Here is a 15,828-nt window from a genome sequence, read left to right as displayed (position 1 = left end):
TCCTCTCCGCACAGGCTACACAAACGCCTCACACCGCGTGGCTGCTGCCTCTCTAACCTGGTGGTCCCTGCACGCACCACCCACGTGGAGTTCCAGGTCTCAGGCAGCCTCTGGAACTGCCGTTCTGCTGCCAACAAGGCAGACTTCATCCCAGCCTATGCTACCCTCCAGTCCCTCGACTTCTTGGCGCTGATGGAAACATGGATTACCACTGAAAACACTGCTACTCCTACTGCTCTCTCCTCGTCTGACCATGTGTTCTCGCATACCCCGAGAGCTTCTGGTCAGCGGGGTGGTGGCACAGGAATCCTCATCTCTCCCAAGTTGACATTCTCAATTTTTCCCCTAACCCATCTGTCTATCTCCTCATTTGAATTCCATGCTGTCACAGTCACTAGCCCATTTAAGCTTAATATCCTTGTCATCTATCGCCCTCCAGGTTCCCTTGGAGAGTTCATCAATGAGCTTGACGCCTTGATAAGTTCCTTTCCTGAGGATGGCTCACCCCTCACAGTTCTGGGGGATTTCAACCTCCCTAGGTCTACATTTGACTCATTTCTCTCTGCCTCCTTCTTTCCACTCCTCTCCTCTTTTGACCTCACCCTCTCACCGTCCCCCCCTACTCACAAGGCAGGCAATACGCTTGACCTCATCTTTACTAGATGCTGTTCTTCTACTAATCTCACTGCAACTCCCCTCCATGTCTCCGACCACTACTTTGTATCCTTTTCTCTCTCGCTCTCCTCCAACACTACTCACTCTGCCCCTACACAGATGGTAATGCGCCGTCGCAACCTTCGCTCTCTCTCTCCCGCTACTCTCTCCTCTTCCATCCTATCATCTCTTCCCTCTGCTCAATCCTTCTCCCTCCAATCTCCTGATTCTGCCTCCTCAACCCTCCTCTCCTCCCTTTCTGCATCCTTTGACTCTCTATGTCCCCTATCCTCCCAGCCGGCTCGGTCCTCCCCTCCAGCTCCGTGGCTTGATGACTCATTGTGAGCTCACAGAACAGAGCTCCGGGCAGCTGAGCGGAAATGGAAGAAAACTAGACTCCCTGCGGACCTGGCATCTTTTCACTCCCTCCTCTCTACATTTTCTTCATCTGTTTCTGCTGCTAAGGCCACTTTCTACCACGCTAAATTCCAAGCATCTGCCTCTAACCCTAGGAAGCTCTTTGCCACATTCTCCTCCCTGCTGAATCCTCCCCCCCTCCCTCTCTGTGGATGACTTCGTCAACCACTTTGAAAAGAAGGTTGACGACATCCGATCCTCGTTTGTTAAGTCAAATGACACTGCTGGTCCTGCTCACACTGCCCTACCCTATGCTTTGACTTCTTTCTCCCCTCTCTCTCCAGATAAAATCTTGCGACTTGTGACTGCAGGCCGCCCAACAACCTTCCCGCTTGACCCTATCCCTTCCTCTCTTCTCCAGACCATCTCCGGTGACCTTCTCCCCTACCTCACCTCGCTGATCAACTCATCCTTGACCCCTTCTCAAAAAACCAACACTCGATCCCTCTGATGTCAACAACTACAGATCAGTATCCCTTCTTTCTTTTCTCTCCAAAACTATTGAGCGTGCCGTCTTTAGCCAACTCTCTTGCTATCTCTCTCAGAATGACCTTCTTGATCCAAACCAGTCAGGTTTCAAGACTGGTCATTCAACTGAGACTGCTCTTCTCTGTGTCACGGAGGCTCTCCGCACTGCTAAAGCTAACTCTCTCTCCTCTGCTCTTGTCCTTCTAGACCTGTCTGCTGCCTTTGATACTGTGAACCATCAGATCCTCCTCTCCACCCTCTCCGAGCTGGGCATCTCCGGCGTGGCTCACTCTTGGATTGCGTCCTACCTGACCGGTCGCTCCTACCAAGTGGCGTGGTGAGAAGCTGTCTCCGCACCACGTGCTCTCACCACTGGTGTCCCCCAGGGCTCAGTTCTAGGCCCTCTCCTATTCTCGCTATACACCAAGTCACTTGGCTCTGTCATATCCTCACATGGCCTCTCCTATCATTGCTACGCTGACGACACACAACTAATCTTCTCCTTTCCCCCTTCTGATAACCAGGTGGCGAATCGCATCTCTGCATGTCTGGCAGACATATCAGTATGGATGACGGATCACCACCTCAAGCTGAACCTTGGCAAGACGGAGCTGCTCTTCCTCCCCGGGGAAGGACTGCCTGTTCCATGATCTCGCCATCACGGTTGACAACTCCGTTGTGTCCTCCTCCCAGAGTGCGAAGAGCCTTGGCGTGACCCTGGACAACACCCTGTCATTCTCCGCTAACATCAAGGCGGTGACCCGATCCTGTAGGTTCATGCTCTACAACATTCGGAGAGTACGACCCTGCCTTACACAGGAAGCGGCACAGGTCCTAATCCAGGCACTTGTCATCTCCCGTCTGGATTACTGCAACTCGCTGTTGGCTGGGCTCCCTGCCTGTGCCATTAAACCCCTACAACTCATCCAGAATGCCGCAGCCCGTCTGGTGTTCAACCTTCCCAAGTTCTCTCACGTCACCCCCCTCCTCCGCACACTCCACTGGCTTCCAGTTGAAGCTCGCATCTGTTACAAGACCATGGTGCTTGCCTATGGAGCTGTGAGGGGAACGGCACCTCCGTACCTTCAGGCTCTGATCAGTCCCTACACCCAAACGAGGGCATTGCGTTCATCCACCTCTGGCCTGCTGGCTCCCCTTCCTCTGCGTAAGCATAGTTCCCGCTCAGCCCAGTCAAAACTGTTCGCTGCTCTGGCACCCCAATGGTGGAACAAGCTCCCTCACGACGCCAGGACAGCGGAGTCACTCACCACCTTCCGGAGACATCTGAAACCCCACCTCTTTAAGGAATACCTGGGATAGGATAAAGTAATCCTTCTACCCCTCCCTTACCCCAATCCACCCCCCCAAAAAAAAAATAAAAAAAATAATAATAATAAAAAACAACATTGTAAAGTGGTTATCCCACTGGCTATAAGGTGAATGCACCAATGTGTAAGTCGCTCTGGATAAGAGCGTCTGCTAAATGACGTAAATGTAAATGTAATGCAACCTCCTGTGGTTTCAGGGTATCTATTAGCATGCTAGCAGATACCCATAGACTTCCAGTCATTGGCCTAACGCTAATTAGCGTTTGGCTCGCAAAACTACCTCTTAACTTCCTTCATACTGTACACAGAGACATAAAAATGATCTGTTCTGATCCGTTTAATTTTGACTTTTGACATTCTGCAGAATTTCCTAATGATTTATGCATGGGAATTTGCTGATGTGAAGCATTCTGTTTATGTTTACCAGGTAAAGATGCAGCTGGTTCAGTAGCATAAACCTTGATCAGACAGCTGTGGAGATGTAGTTAGCAGTTCTCAGAGGAATCTTAATGTATCGTTAACCTCTAAGGGATCGGTGGCCCGTATATGGGACGGTTGAGCTAACGTGCGCTAATGTGATTAGCATGACTGTTGTAATTAACAGCAAACTTTCCAGGACATAGACATGTCTTTTATGGGCAGAAAGGTTACATTCTTGTTAATCTAACTGCACTGTGCAATTTACAGTAGCTATTACAGTGAAATATTACCATGCTATTGTTTGAGGAGAGTGCACAACAACAAAAACTTATCACGGCAACTGGTTTGATACATTCACCTCTGAAGGTAAATAATGTACTTACATTCAGTAATCTTGCTCTGATTTGTCATCCTAAGGGTCCCAGAGATAAAATGTAGTGTAGTTTTCTTTGATAAAATCAATTTTTATATTCAAATGTAGGAACTGGGCTCTACAGTTTGAACCCTTGCTGTCTCTGGCTCCACACCCACCACGCCCGGCCATCTAGATGTGAGAAAGTTAGTGTATAAGCTTATGATCCATCATGTATGACATTCCTGGGAGTGTGTTAACTTACATTTTGTATTACCATATCATTTTTGTATGTTCTCTATAGTTCTGTACTTGAAAATATATCAATTGACCAATTCGGCACATTTGGACAAAATAGTCCAGTATTGCAATGCTTCACTGGATCAATCTGAAACTTTGCACACATACTGCTGCCATTTAGTGGCCAAAATCTAAATTGCGCCTAAACTGCAATATTATATTGTGGCCTTTCTCTTGCATTTCAAAGATGATGGAAAAAAATAATAATTAGAAAAGGCATGTTTTTGTGTTTGTATTATCTTTTACCAGATCTAATGTGTTAAATTCTCCTACATTAATTTCACATTTCCACAAACCTCAAAGTGTTTCCTTTCAAATGGTGTCAAGAATATGCATATCCTTGCTTCAGGTCCTGAGCTACAGACAGTTAGATTTGGGTATGTCATTTTAGGTGAAAATTGAAAAAAAGGGTCAGATCCCCCCAATCCCCCCAACCCCCCCACCCCCACCCCCCACTCCAGCTTCCTCTCCTAACAGTCGCTCTTTAATGTATCGTTAACCCCTCTATAAGCATCATCCGTCCAACCCCTCCTCTCCAGCTTCCTCTCCTCCTCCTAACAGCGCTGTGGTTTGATCACCTGTCTGTGCTGGAGCACAGTTTAGAGCAGCTACAACGCTGTACCATAATGTGCACACTCCCAAAATGCTCATTGGAAACACGGCGACACCAGTGCCACCTCCATCTCTGCATGCACACCACGACTGCAGCTTCGCTGGGTGATGTGTGATGAGTAACGTGATGACAGATAATCAATCGTTTTTTTTGTTTTTAGCTTTTAGGGAGGCCTATATATAGCGACGCCGCCTATCTAAACTAAGCCAGATATTTCCGTGGGGGTGGCAGAGCCGTGCAGAATCATCTGCCTCAGAGCATTGATGTGTGTGTTTCCTTTTCACACTGTGAATGTATTTTGACTTACAGTAGGCCCTGTATGGTTTGGATGCAAGTTAATCAACAAAAGCCACACACAGAAACACCCTCAGGGGAAATTGCATTTCATTTATTCATTTTTGACCACTGCCAAACCTGGTTCTGCTTGTTTAAAGGTCCAATACAGCTGTTTTTATCTCAATATCAAATAATTTCTGGGTAACAATTAGGTACCTTACTGTGATTGTTTTCAATTAAAATGGTCAAAAATGAACAGAATTCACTTCTTGGCAAATCGCAATTTCTCTTGGCAAACCCGCTCTATGGTAGAGGCTCTACCATCACTAAACCTCAACATGAGACTCTCAGCCATGGTGTAGTCTGATTTGTGCCTCCCTACCCACCCGCATTGAGACCGAGACAGGCAGCAATGTCACCTGTTTTGAAAACAAATGTCTCTCTATAATTATCAGGTGGGTCCAGTCGTAAATCATCTGCTGCTGAATTGATGTTGGGGAGTGACATGCGGCACTCATGTCGGCCCGGCTGCACGCCTTCCTGCCTGGCTGGCTGCCTGTTAAATTGGGTCAACATTAACAAGGCCCATGTTGCTGTGCTCTGCACTTCAACGCTGACGCTGAGTCACAGTGACAGGCCTCCGTTACATAAGCACAGAGGATACTCTGGAGCCAGCCATGCTTTAAATGCCTCACTTTTTACATTGGCATGGTTGGTGTCCTCCCCCTGTTTTTAAGAGGCCTCCACAATGTCAATGTTACACAACATACTATACAAGCTAAAGCATACTTTATACAGAGATGCAGTTGTCACACCCGCAGACAACATCTGCCGGGCAGATGAATAACCGTGTTTACTATGTGTTAAGAAGTGTTAATTGCATGATTTATCCATGGGATGTTTGTCTAGATAGACATATTAGGTTGAAAACAGTAGCATTGTTAGAGATACAGTGGAAACTTGATTTCAAGAAAAACAGTCACAACATTTCAAGAAAAAAGTTTTTGGAGTCCTGCGATCACACCTGGTTTCCAGTAAACTTGCCAGTGGACATATAAGTGTCTGGCAAATTGACTTTTGAGCATTTTCGTTGGGTGGTTCAAGTAAAAATACTGGAGAGGGCTGTTGATTTTCATGAAACAAAAATGTATCATATTAGCATAAAGCTTTGTTTTCTATATTCTACAAACAGTAAGAGCACATAGAAGAACATATGCATTTTCCCATGATTTATTTCTGTATGCCCTCCATTCAAAGTTTGGAATATACCACCTAGGAGACACATTAAGGACACAGTATAATATATGCATGCTGTAGCAGTCTGTTGTGATTGGTTGTGACAACATGTATCACAGGTAATGAGCGTTGCACAGCAGGCCAGCGGTACTGGAAAGAATGCTTCCAGGCTATCACATGATGTCACAAACAGTTTTATTAGTTTTTTTGTCATTTATTAAGGAAGCACATAGACCAAGTCGGAATTAGATAGAACGTTGTGACCGTGCCTGCCTGTAGGGAAAACAACCTGTGGTTACCTAGGTTACCCTATTGGCTCACAGAAAAAACTTAACCTTTTTCAAACGCAATTTTCTTGTTGTCTGCTTGTTTTAGTCAATTTCAAAACTACATTTAAGAAAACTACTACTAAGAAAACTACTGTCTAAAGATTCATTTTCAACATTGCCTGCTCCCTAGTGTTCCCACTACTTAGAAAAACGTAATATTGTAGGGCTTACCTCACCCCTTTTCATGACGATGCTAGCAGCCACTTGTGAGTGAGTCCTAGCTAGCTACCGACCAGAACATTAAGCTAGCCAGGACCAACAACATAAACAAACGGACCATACAGCTACAAGTAGTGAGTGGAGTTCGAAACGGACTGTACTAAACAAGTTAAATGTCTTACCTGTGATGAAATGTTTTCCACACACATAGCTATGTGAGGCCTACTTGAACACCGGGTCCCCACATTTCCCACTCTCCCACACCGAATAGCCTGAAGCCGCAGGGCTCTTCTTGCAGTCTCTATTTCCCTACATGGGAGCATTACAAACCATAGGTTGGTATTTTTGACCTGGCTACATGTACATTGAACAACACAGCAGTTTTTCGGCATTTTTTGTTATTTTTGTATAACAAAAAAATCTAGTTGTGGCAATTTGTGGGCGTGGTCGAGGGGAATTCCTTAATACAGTTTTTCTGAATTGCTAAAACACTAAACCCCATTATCTGAACCAAATGCTCAATGGCCTAAACCAATTTGTCGAATCAATCACTCTTTTTGCAAAACTCTAAACACATTCTCACTCACTAAAACACATTTCGCACTGTGAAGCACTTGTGTTACAAAATGGTAAACACAGGCAGCAAAAGTTAAACACAACTACAACACAGTTCTCTTCATTTACACACGACTCCAAATTGTTCACACTTGTTTCTAATGATGTGATCAAACCAACTGTACAGAATATAAGCCAGTTCAGAGTCTACAGGTGGCACAGGTGCGTTGAATGTTGATACCAACAATGGATGGAAACAATCTGAGAGGCAGAGGAGGAAGAGTACGTGTAAGAGGTGGTGGACGAGGAGGAAGAGTACGAGGACGAGGAAGAGCAAGACCAAGAACAGTCATTTCAGAAGAAATTCGAGCAACTGTGATAGACCATGTTGTTGTTCATGGAATGACAATGAGGGAAGCAGGACAAAGAGTACAACCCAATTTGAGCAGATTCTCTGTGGCCACCATAATCAGGACATTCAGAGAAGAGAACAGGCAATTGTTTCTTTTTATTTTCGTAATTGAAAGTTTATATTATTGTATACATTTGATTCAGTACATCACCTTGTCAATAGAAAGGGGACTGGGGAAAAAAAGAATAATTTTCTTACCATACAATATTTAATAATTAGAAGTAATGTCCATTACTATTTTTACTGTATGTATACGTATATATTGTACATGCATTTTCACTTTTTGTAGAATTGCAAGACTACCACATGAGGGTGGAAGGCCTGCTATGTTCTCCCAACAGCAAGAGGCTCTCATTGTTGATATGGTCCTTCAAAACAATGCCATCTGACTGCGTGAAATACAGCAAAGAGTTGTTGAACACAATGTAAACTTTGAAGGAATCAACAGTGTCAGCCTTTCTACCATTGACCGTGTCCTCCAGCGCAACAGGGTACGCATGAAGCAAGTGTACAGAGTACCCTTTGAGCGCAACTCAGAAAGGGTCAAAGATCTACGATTTCAGTATGTGCAAGTAAGTGTACACTCAGACACTTTCAGAGCTGATGCTTACAGTACAATGCTATGCTACTATCCTAATGTTACTGTAAACTGCACTATATTGTAGTGTATGTAAATCAGGAGTGCATACAAATGCACTATTGCAGAAGTCTGTCTTTCTGTATCACTTACTAAACTACTTATTTATCTCTTTTTATATATAGAGAGTGTTTGAATTGGATTCCATGGAAAGGCCCCATGAATACATTTTTGTAGATGAAGCAGGGTTCAATCTGGCGAAGAGGAGAAGGAGAGGCAGGAACATACAGTTTTTGCCCATTGCTTACACACTAAAACCGAATGCTTAGACCAAAGCCTCAATACCTAAACTCCTTGTAGCATACCTTAAACACAGTGTAACCATAGCTTAAACACAATGTCAACTTTGCACTTTGTTTGCAATTCTGTAACACACTTATTGCGAAACACTACACACGTTTTCTTACGTTAGACACTTTGTTCAAAAACAAAATCACCTGTTATCATTGGGAAAACACTCTGTTCAAAATGCAAAACTCATCTGGCAATTGTATGCACTTACATACACACCTGAAAACACTTGCACAGAAAACAGAACACCAATCAGTCTGAGCCTTAGCACTACAAATAGGCCTCAGGTAAGCCATTTTAGAACAAGCATGGAGGCAATGAGAGTCAGAGTAAGAGGAGGACAAAGAGAGAGAGAGGAGTCGGATGTGGAAGAGGACGTGGAAGAGGACGAGGACCAGTGCGGAGACGTATATCAGATGACATCAGGGCTACTCTGGTGGACCATGTGATAAATCATGGCCTGTCCATGAGGGAGGCTGGGCAAAGAGTCCACCCTAACCTCAGTCGCTACACAGTAGCATCGATAATAAGGACATTCCGACTGGAGAACAGATATATCTTCAAGTTTCTACTCCAGACTGTACCTACTGTATGTGTCACATGATTCTGTATCATATTACAGTATTACTGTACTAACTATACTGTACAAAAATGGGTAGTGCTGTGAAGTACTGTATATGTAAAGGAATACCATTGTGATGTTGCAGTACTGTGTACAGTTTGAAAGTACAGTATGTGAAAAATAACCTAACCAATGACATCTTGTGGTGGCATTTTCTACAGAATGGTTGGACGACCTCCTCAAGGTGGAAGGGAATGGCTCTTCACTCAACAACAAGAGCTTGCCATCATTGAAATGGTGCGAGAAAATAATGCAATCCGACTTCGTGAGTTGCAACAACGCATAATTGCAAATGGAAATGAATTCAACAATATCAACAGGGTCAGCATTTCTACACTAAGTCGCATCCTACAGAAACATAACTTCAGAATGAAGCAGCTGTACAGGGTGCCATTTGAGAGGAACAGTGTCAGGGTCAAGGATCTGCGCCATGATTATGTGCAGGTATGTGTCACTTTACTTTACATACTATATATTGTGATGTGGGAATGAGGGTTTATGCTGCCACCTGCCCTGCCTGTAGCTTGTAGTTTTTGTCTATACTCACCCAACCCAGCCCCTACTTGTGTGAAAATATAGACATTGTAGTTACTGTATGTGTTTTCAGTAACACTATTCAATATTTTCTGTTACAGACAGTTCTGGAGTTTGATGCCGCCGAACTGCCGCATGAGTTCATCTACGTGGATGAGGCAGGCTTCAATCTGGCCAAAACCAGGCGTCGGGGCCGTAACGTAGTTGGACAAAGGGCTGTTGTAAATGTCCCTGGGCAGCGTGGGGGAAATATCACCTTGTGTGCTGCAATTAGTGTCCAAGGAGTCCTGCATCATCGTGCCACTCTAGGTCCCTACAATACAGGACAGATCATTGCATTTCTAGATGCACTACATGCAGTTGTGCAGGACAGACCACAGCAGCCCAGGTTTGTTGTCATCTGGGATAATGTTAGTTTCCACCGGGCTGCTCTGGTCCGAGATTGGTTCAACAACCATAATAATTTCACAGTTTTATACCTGCCCACTTACAGCCCCCATCTAAATGCAATCGAGGAATTATTTTCTGCGTGGCGGTGGAAAGTATATGATCGGCAACCACATGTGGAGACATTGAGGTGGGATCAATCCAAGGGTGGATTCGGCACACAAGGCGATATTTTCCCCGATGCCTAGCCCGCGAGGACATCGCCTGTGACGTTGACGAGGTCTTGTGGCCAGATCCGAACAGAAGGCGTGATCCATAAGCCCCCCCGCCCCCCACCACACACACGCACACGCACACACACACGTACACACACACAAAACAAGTATATGTTTTTTCCCCCAATAGCAATTTATCCAGTAATTGTTTTGTTTTTCTTACTTTTGTTTTGTTGCTAAATTTGATGTTAAGAATTTCTGTAAGAATGTTAGTTTTTTTGTAAAAACTTTTTTGTAAATACTGTTTGATTACTGCAGAAATTCTACTTTTGAGTTTTACAGAAGACAATGACAATAAAATGACAATAAAAATTGAAACACAAAGACTGCAGTGTTTTATACAAAGCCCATCAGTGTGTTGCTGGTGATATGAAAGAGTAATTCAAATGTTGCTTGTGTGTATGGTTTTGTTGCAAGAATTTCATTTTTAGAAAGGAGTGTTAAGTTTTGATTGCAGTGTTTCATTTTGGCATATATGTGAGTTGTTAATCTCCAAGTGTTATGTCTGATTGGCTTGTGTGTTGAGTTTTGACATAATGAGCCAAATTCTGCAAAAAGTGTGTAAGCAATTGGCAAAAACTGTAATTGGCCAGCGTGCCATTGTGGAAGTTCCTGGCCAGCGTGGTGGCAATGTCACCCTTTGTGCAGTCATAAGTAATCGTGGGGTTCTCCACCGTCATGCAACCCTGGGGCCATATAACACTGAACATCTTCTTATATTTCTGGGTGGTCTTTGGGATGTTTTGTTTGAGCGTGAGCAGCAGGATCATCAGCAGGCAGTGGTTTGGGACAATGTCAGCTTTCACCGTGGTGTCCGGATACGCAAGTGGTTCAACATCAACCAGCGATTCATAAATGTTTGCCTTCCACCATACAGCCCTTTCCTCAACCCAATAGAATAGTTTTTCTCTGCGTGGCGGTGGAAGGTCTATGACCGAAACCCATATACCAGGGAAAATGGAATTGGCCTGTGGTGACATAGGTGTGGAGTGTTGTCAAGGCTGGATCCGGCACACCAGAGGGTTTTTCCCCTGTTGCCTGGCAAGGGACAACGTTGCCTGTGATGTGGACGATGTCTTCTGGCCGGAACCAGCACAAAGACGTGATGCTGAGGCAGAATTAATCTCTCATTGACTTTGATTTCGCAGTTGCACAACATTTCTGAATGTACTGTAATGTGCTTTTCATTTAGAGTTTTCTTTGTTCTTTGGGCTTTTGCAGTTGGACTACTGTATTTTTACAGTTTTTTCCAACTGCTTACACACAAAATCTTTTCATGTCACACGATTTTTGAAACCTCTCACTCAAAGTGCAAAACTACACACAAAATCTCCAAAACCATAAGCTATTTCTCAGCCTTTGACTCAATTGTCAATTGCATAAAACACTTTTTTCAAAACACTACACACAATTCTCTACCTAAAACACAAAAATCTAACAGGAAGTAACTTGCTTTCCTTTTCCAAACACAACCAATCAAAATGCTACACTTATTCACCAGGTCAAACACACTCTCCTCACATGTTCAAACACTAATTGCTTAACTGATCACTAACCAATCACTGCTTTACTGTAGTATAGGACTGTTTTGAACAATGGATGCCAACAATGGACAGAGAGCAAGAGGAGTAGGAGGGAGAGGCAGGGGACAACAACGAGGACAAATTCAAAGACGAATAGTTGGAAGAGGAGGAGTAGGAGGTAGAGGAAGAGGAAGATGAAGATGAAGAGGAAGAGGAAGAGGAAGAAGAAGAGGAAGAAGAGGACGAGGGCAAAGAAGAGAAGGAAGGAGAGCCATCTCTGATGAGATTATGGCAACACTTGTTGATCATGTGATCAATCACGGTTTGACCATGAGAGAGGCTGGACTGAGAGTCCAGCCCAACTTGAGTCGATTTACAGTGGCGTCCATAATTCGAACCTTCAGAAATGAGAACAGGTATGCAACTATCTAATTACTATTTTAGCATTACAGTAATGTACTGTAAAATACGTATGACTGCATAGTATTGCATAAACATTTGTAACTCTAAGCCATCCATGTACTGCACTGCATTGAATGAATGAGGTTGGTTATCATGCTGTACTACATTTTTGTGTGCATTGTTTACAGTTCCTATGCTGAACGCATACTGTGTTTGAATTCTGTACAGAGTGGAAAGGCAAAGACATCATGGAGGACGCTTGTTTACAGATGTACAAGAGACTGCAATTATAAACATGGTTTTGGCCAACAATGCAATTAGGATTTGAGAGATAAGAGAACATATCTTGAATAATGACACCATATTTAACAACATCAATGCTGTAAGCCTGTCGACCATACAACGCATCCTCCAATGACACCAAGTGACGATGAAACAACTTTACAAGGTGCCATTTGAGAGAAACTCTGACAGAGTCAAGAATCTGCGACATGACTTTGTAGAGGTATGTATGCAACACTACTTCCAGTACTTCAGACATACCATATTTACTCATCTATATATCCTTTTGTCTGTTACAGAGAGTATTGGAGATGGATGCCCATGTAAATGTATTTATGTGGATGAGGTTGGCTTCAACCTCACCAAAACCAGGCGCCGTAATAGGACAGAGGGCAATTACCAATGTCCCTGGACAGCGTGGGGGTAATATAACTATGTGTGCTGCCATCACTCAAAACGGGGTCCTCCATCACAATGCCACACTGGGTCCGTACAACACCGGCCATATGCTCACTTTTCTGGATGCAATTTACACAATGCTTGTCCCTGATCCAGATCAGGAGCCTGCTAGATTTGTGGTTATATGGGACAATGTTAGTTTTCACCGGGCTGTTCTGGTCCAAAACTGGTTTGCCACCCATCCACAATTTGTAGTTTTGTACCTACCCCCATATTCACCTTTTCTAAATCCCATAGAGGAATTCTTCTCAGCCTGGCGCTGGAAAGTGTATGATCGCCAACCCTATGCCCGCATGCCGCTTCTCCAGGCAATGGAGGACGCATGTGGGGACATAGAGGAAAGCCTCTGTCCAAGGTTGGATACGCCATGCTAGGAGATACAGTACTTCCCTCGATGTTTGGCAAGAGAAAACTTATCTTGTGATGTGGACGAAGTATTGTGGCCAGACCCAGCCCGGAGAAGAGATGAAGCGTAGCTTAGCACTGGTGACTGCCCCCCCTACCATTTCCTGAACTGCCCCCCCCCCCAGGGACCCCACACACACAATTGTGTTCTTTACTGTATTCTAAATAATATACTTTTGGTTTACATATGTTTATGGTTTTGTTGTATGCTGCTGTATACAACAGTAATGTTTGGCCTAATAAATATTTTCTGTTTCTACATTGCATTGGTGTTTACAGTGTACTTGTTACCCCTCTCAGCAGATTACTTTCACTGTAGAACATTGTATTGAAATGTAGATATAAGCCTATGAAAGACCAAAGAGCTTTAGATTTAGAACAACAGTGTTTACATGGTATATCCAAAAATGTACTATTATGAAAGTAGTGTTTGCCATTTGATGCAAATGCTTCATTCTGACATGTGTTTATGGCATTTTGAATGCAGTGTTACATTTTGAAGGAGATGTGAGGCATTTTGCATTTTGTGTGTGCAGTTTTGGGAATTGTGTGTAGAGTTTTGAAAAAAGGTGACATAGTTTTGAAAACGTGTGTAAGCAGTTGAAAAAAACTGTATGCAAGTGCTGAATATACAGACATTCAATACTGTATTACTTGCAGTACTTACAGTATACAATATATTCACTGTACTAAGTTGCGTTTACTATATACCATTTTTTTTTAAAATCTGTAACTACATGCCCTGGACACTGTGTTCTCCATTTTTTGATGTAGTGTCTAATGAACGCTCTGTATTGTTTATATATTGACTGGCTGTGTGTATGATCTGAAAGCATTGTTTGATTTTGAGCACAGATAAAATGGTTTTGAGGCGATTGTTTGATTTTGCCAGAAGAGTCAGGGGTTTTGTGAATGTAGTTTGAAGATTTGGTTTTGTGTTTAAAGTTTTGAGAAAATGGGTGAAGGTTTCAAGAAATGTGTCTTAGCAACTGAGAAAAACTGTATTACTTGAATACCGACTGGGACTGTTGCAGTTGTCATGTTGCCAATGGCAACATATTGCTAGCAAGATGATGCTTGCATAATACTGAGTCGAGAAGTGCAAGGTAATTAAACATGTAAGCAATGAAAGTTGTCAAAACATGATAAATGTTTTATTTGGACATAAGAGAGGGAAGCGAAAAAGATGGACAGATAGACCTGTAGAGAGAGAGAGAGAGGGGGATGAGCGAGAGAGAGGGTGGGAGAGAAAGGCAGGAGAGAGAGAGGGAGAGATGTTGCTGCTGAAACCAAACGAGTGACATTAAAGTGCTGTGACCTGTGAGGGCATTTCCCCTGCCTAAATATAGCTATCTGGGATGCTGCGCAATGAGAGCACTGCAAGGCCCAGGGCCGTGCCGCTCGTCTAACCTCTCGCTGGTCCGGAGACCTCTCCTCTATCTTCCCCCAGAGCACGTGACCCTTTCCTGGCCTCCAGACATCCCCCTTCCTATCAGCAGGATGGCTGGGCTGTAGTGAACAGCCCGGCCAGTGACACGCGTCCCTGATGGGGCACATATAGGAGGAGGGAGACGGGGGAAGGAGGGAGGGAGTCAGAGGTCTCGAGGTTGGTTCCTTTTATATCTCATATGTGCATAAGGCACAGCTCAGTGGGTGCTCTCTATAACGTAATGTTCCATTTAATATACATCTCCTTTGTTTCGCATGGATACGTATGGGTAGTCAAGAGGAGAACATCCTGATTTGAGATGAAGCAGAGCTCACTCTGATTTATTTTCTTTCATAGTCCTCCTTTGCAGCCCTTTGCCCTTTTATTAAGCTATTTATGTTGATCATAATCATGCAATAATGTATATTTTTTGTGCCAAATGTTGAATTTAGCAGTGCTAAATGTGAAGATCTGTAATCTGCAGTGGACATTCTCTATTTTGAATTGCCTATCCACCCCCTCAGAATAATCATGTTTGTTCTGGATGGAAAACATTGTTATTATATTCTTCCTGCACACAATATACTGTGTGTTTTTGGGGAGGCCATATTGTACCACCAACAATGGCAGAAGGCAAAATAAATACCTTACAATCAGGGAGGAATTATTGGTGGAAAGTTTGAAAATAATTCATTGCAGATGAGACGAGGTCAGACTCGGGATCTATAGTATTCATATACTTTTTCATAAAGCTTTCATGATAGTTTATTAAATGGCCCTGGTGGGGGTTTAAAAATCACTTTGCAAATAAGGTTATACTTTCCCATTCCAAAACAGCTCTCATTGGGTGGGGATTTTAACAACGTCTTTCCATGGGTTAGAGTTATTGCACAGCAGATTGGGGCAGAGAGGGAAACCGGTGATTCATAGTGAAAATATAGCATTCTCTCATCTTTTCAATAAATATATGTGGCAAAGAAACATGTGCTCTAGCTTCCTTTGTCCCTGCAGCTGTGACAAGAAAAAGAACACCACCAATATCTTATTTTAACTCTACACTCTT

The sequence above is a fragment of the Coregonus clupeaformis genome, chromosome 13, assembly GCF_020615455.1.
Source record: "Coregonus clupeaformis isolate EN_2021a chromosome 13, ASM2061545v1, whole genome shotgun sequence".
NCBI classification, from domain to species: Eukaryota; Metazoa; Chordata; class Actinopteri; order Salmoniformes; family Salmonidae; genus Coregonus; species Coregonus clupeaformis.
Note: the sequence above shows the minus strand (reverse complement) of the source record.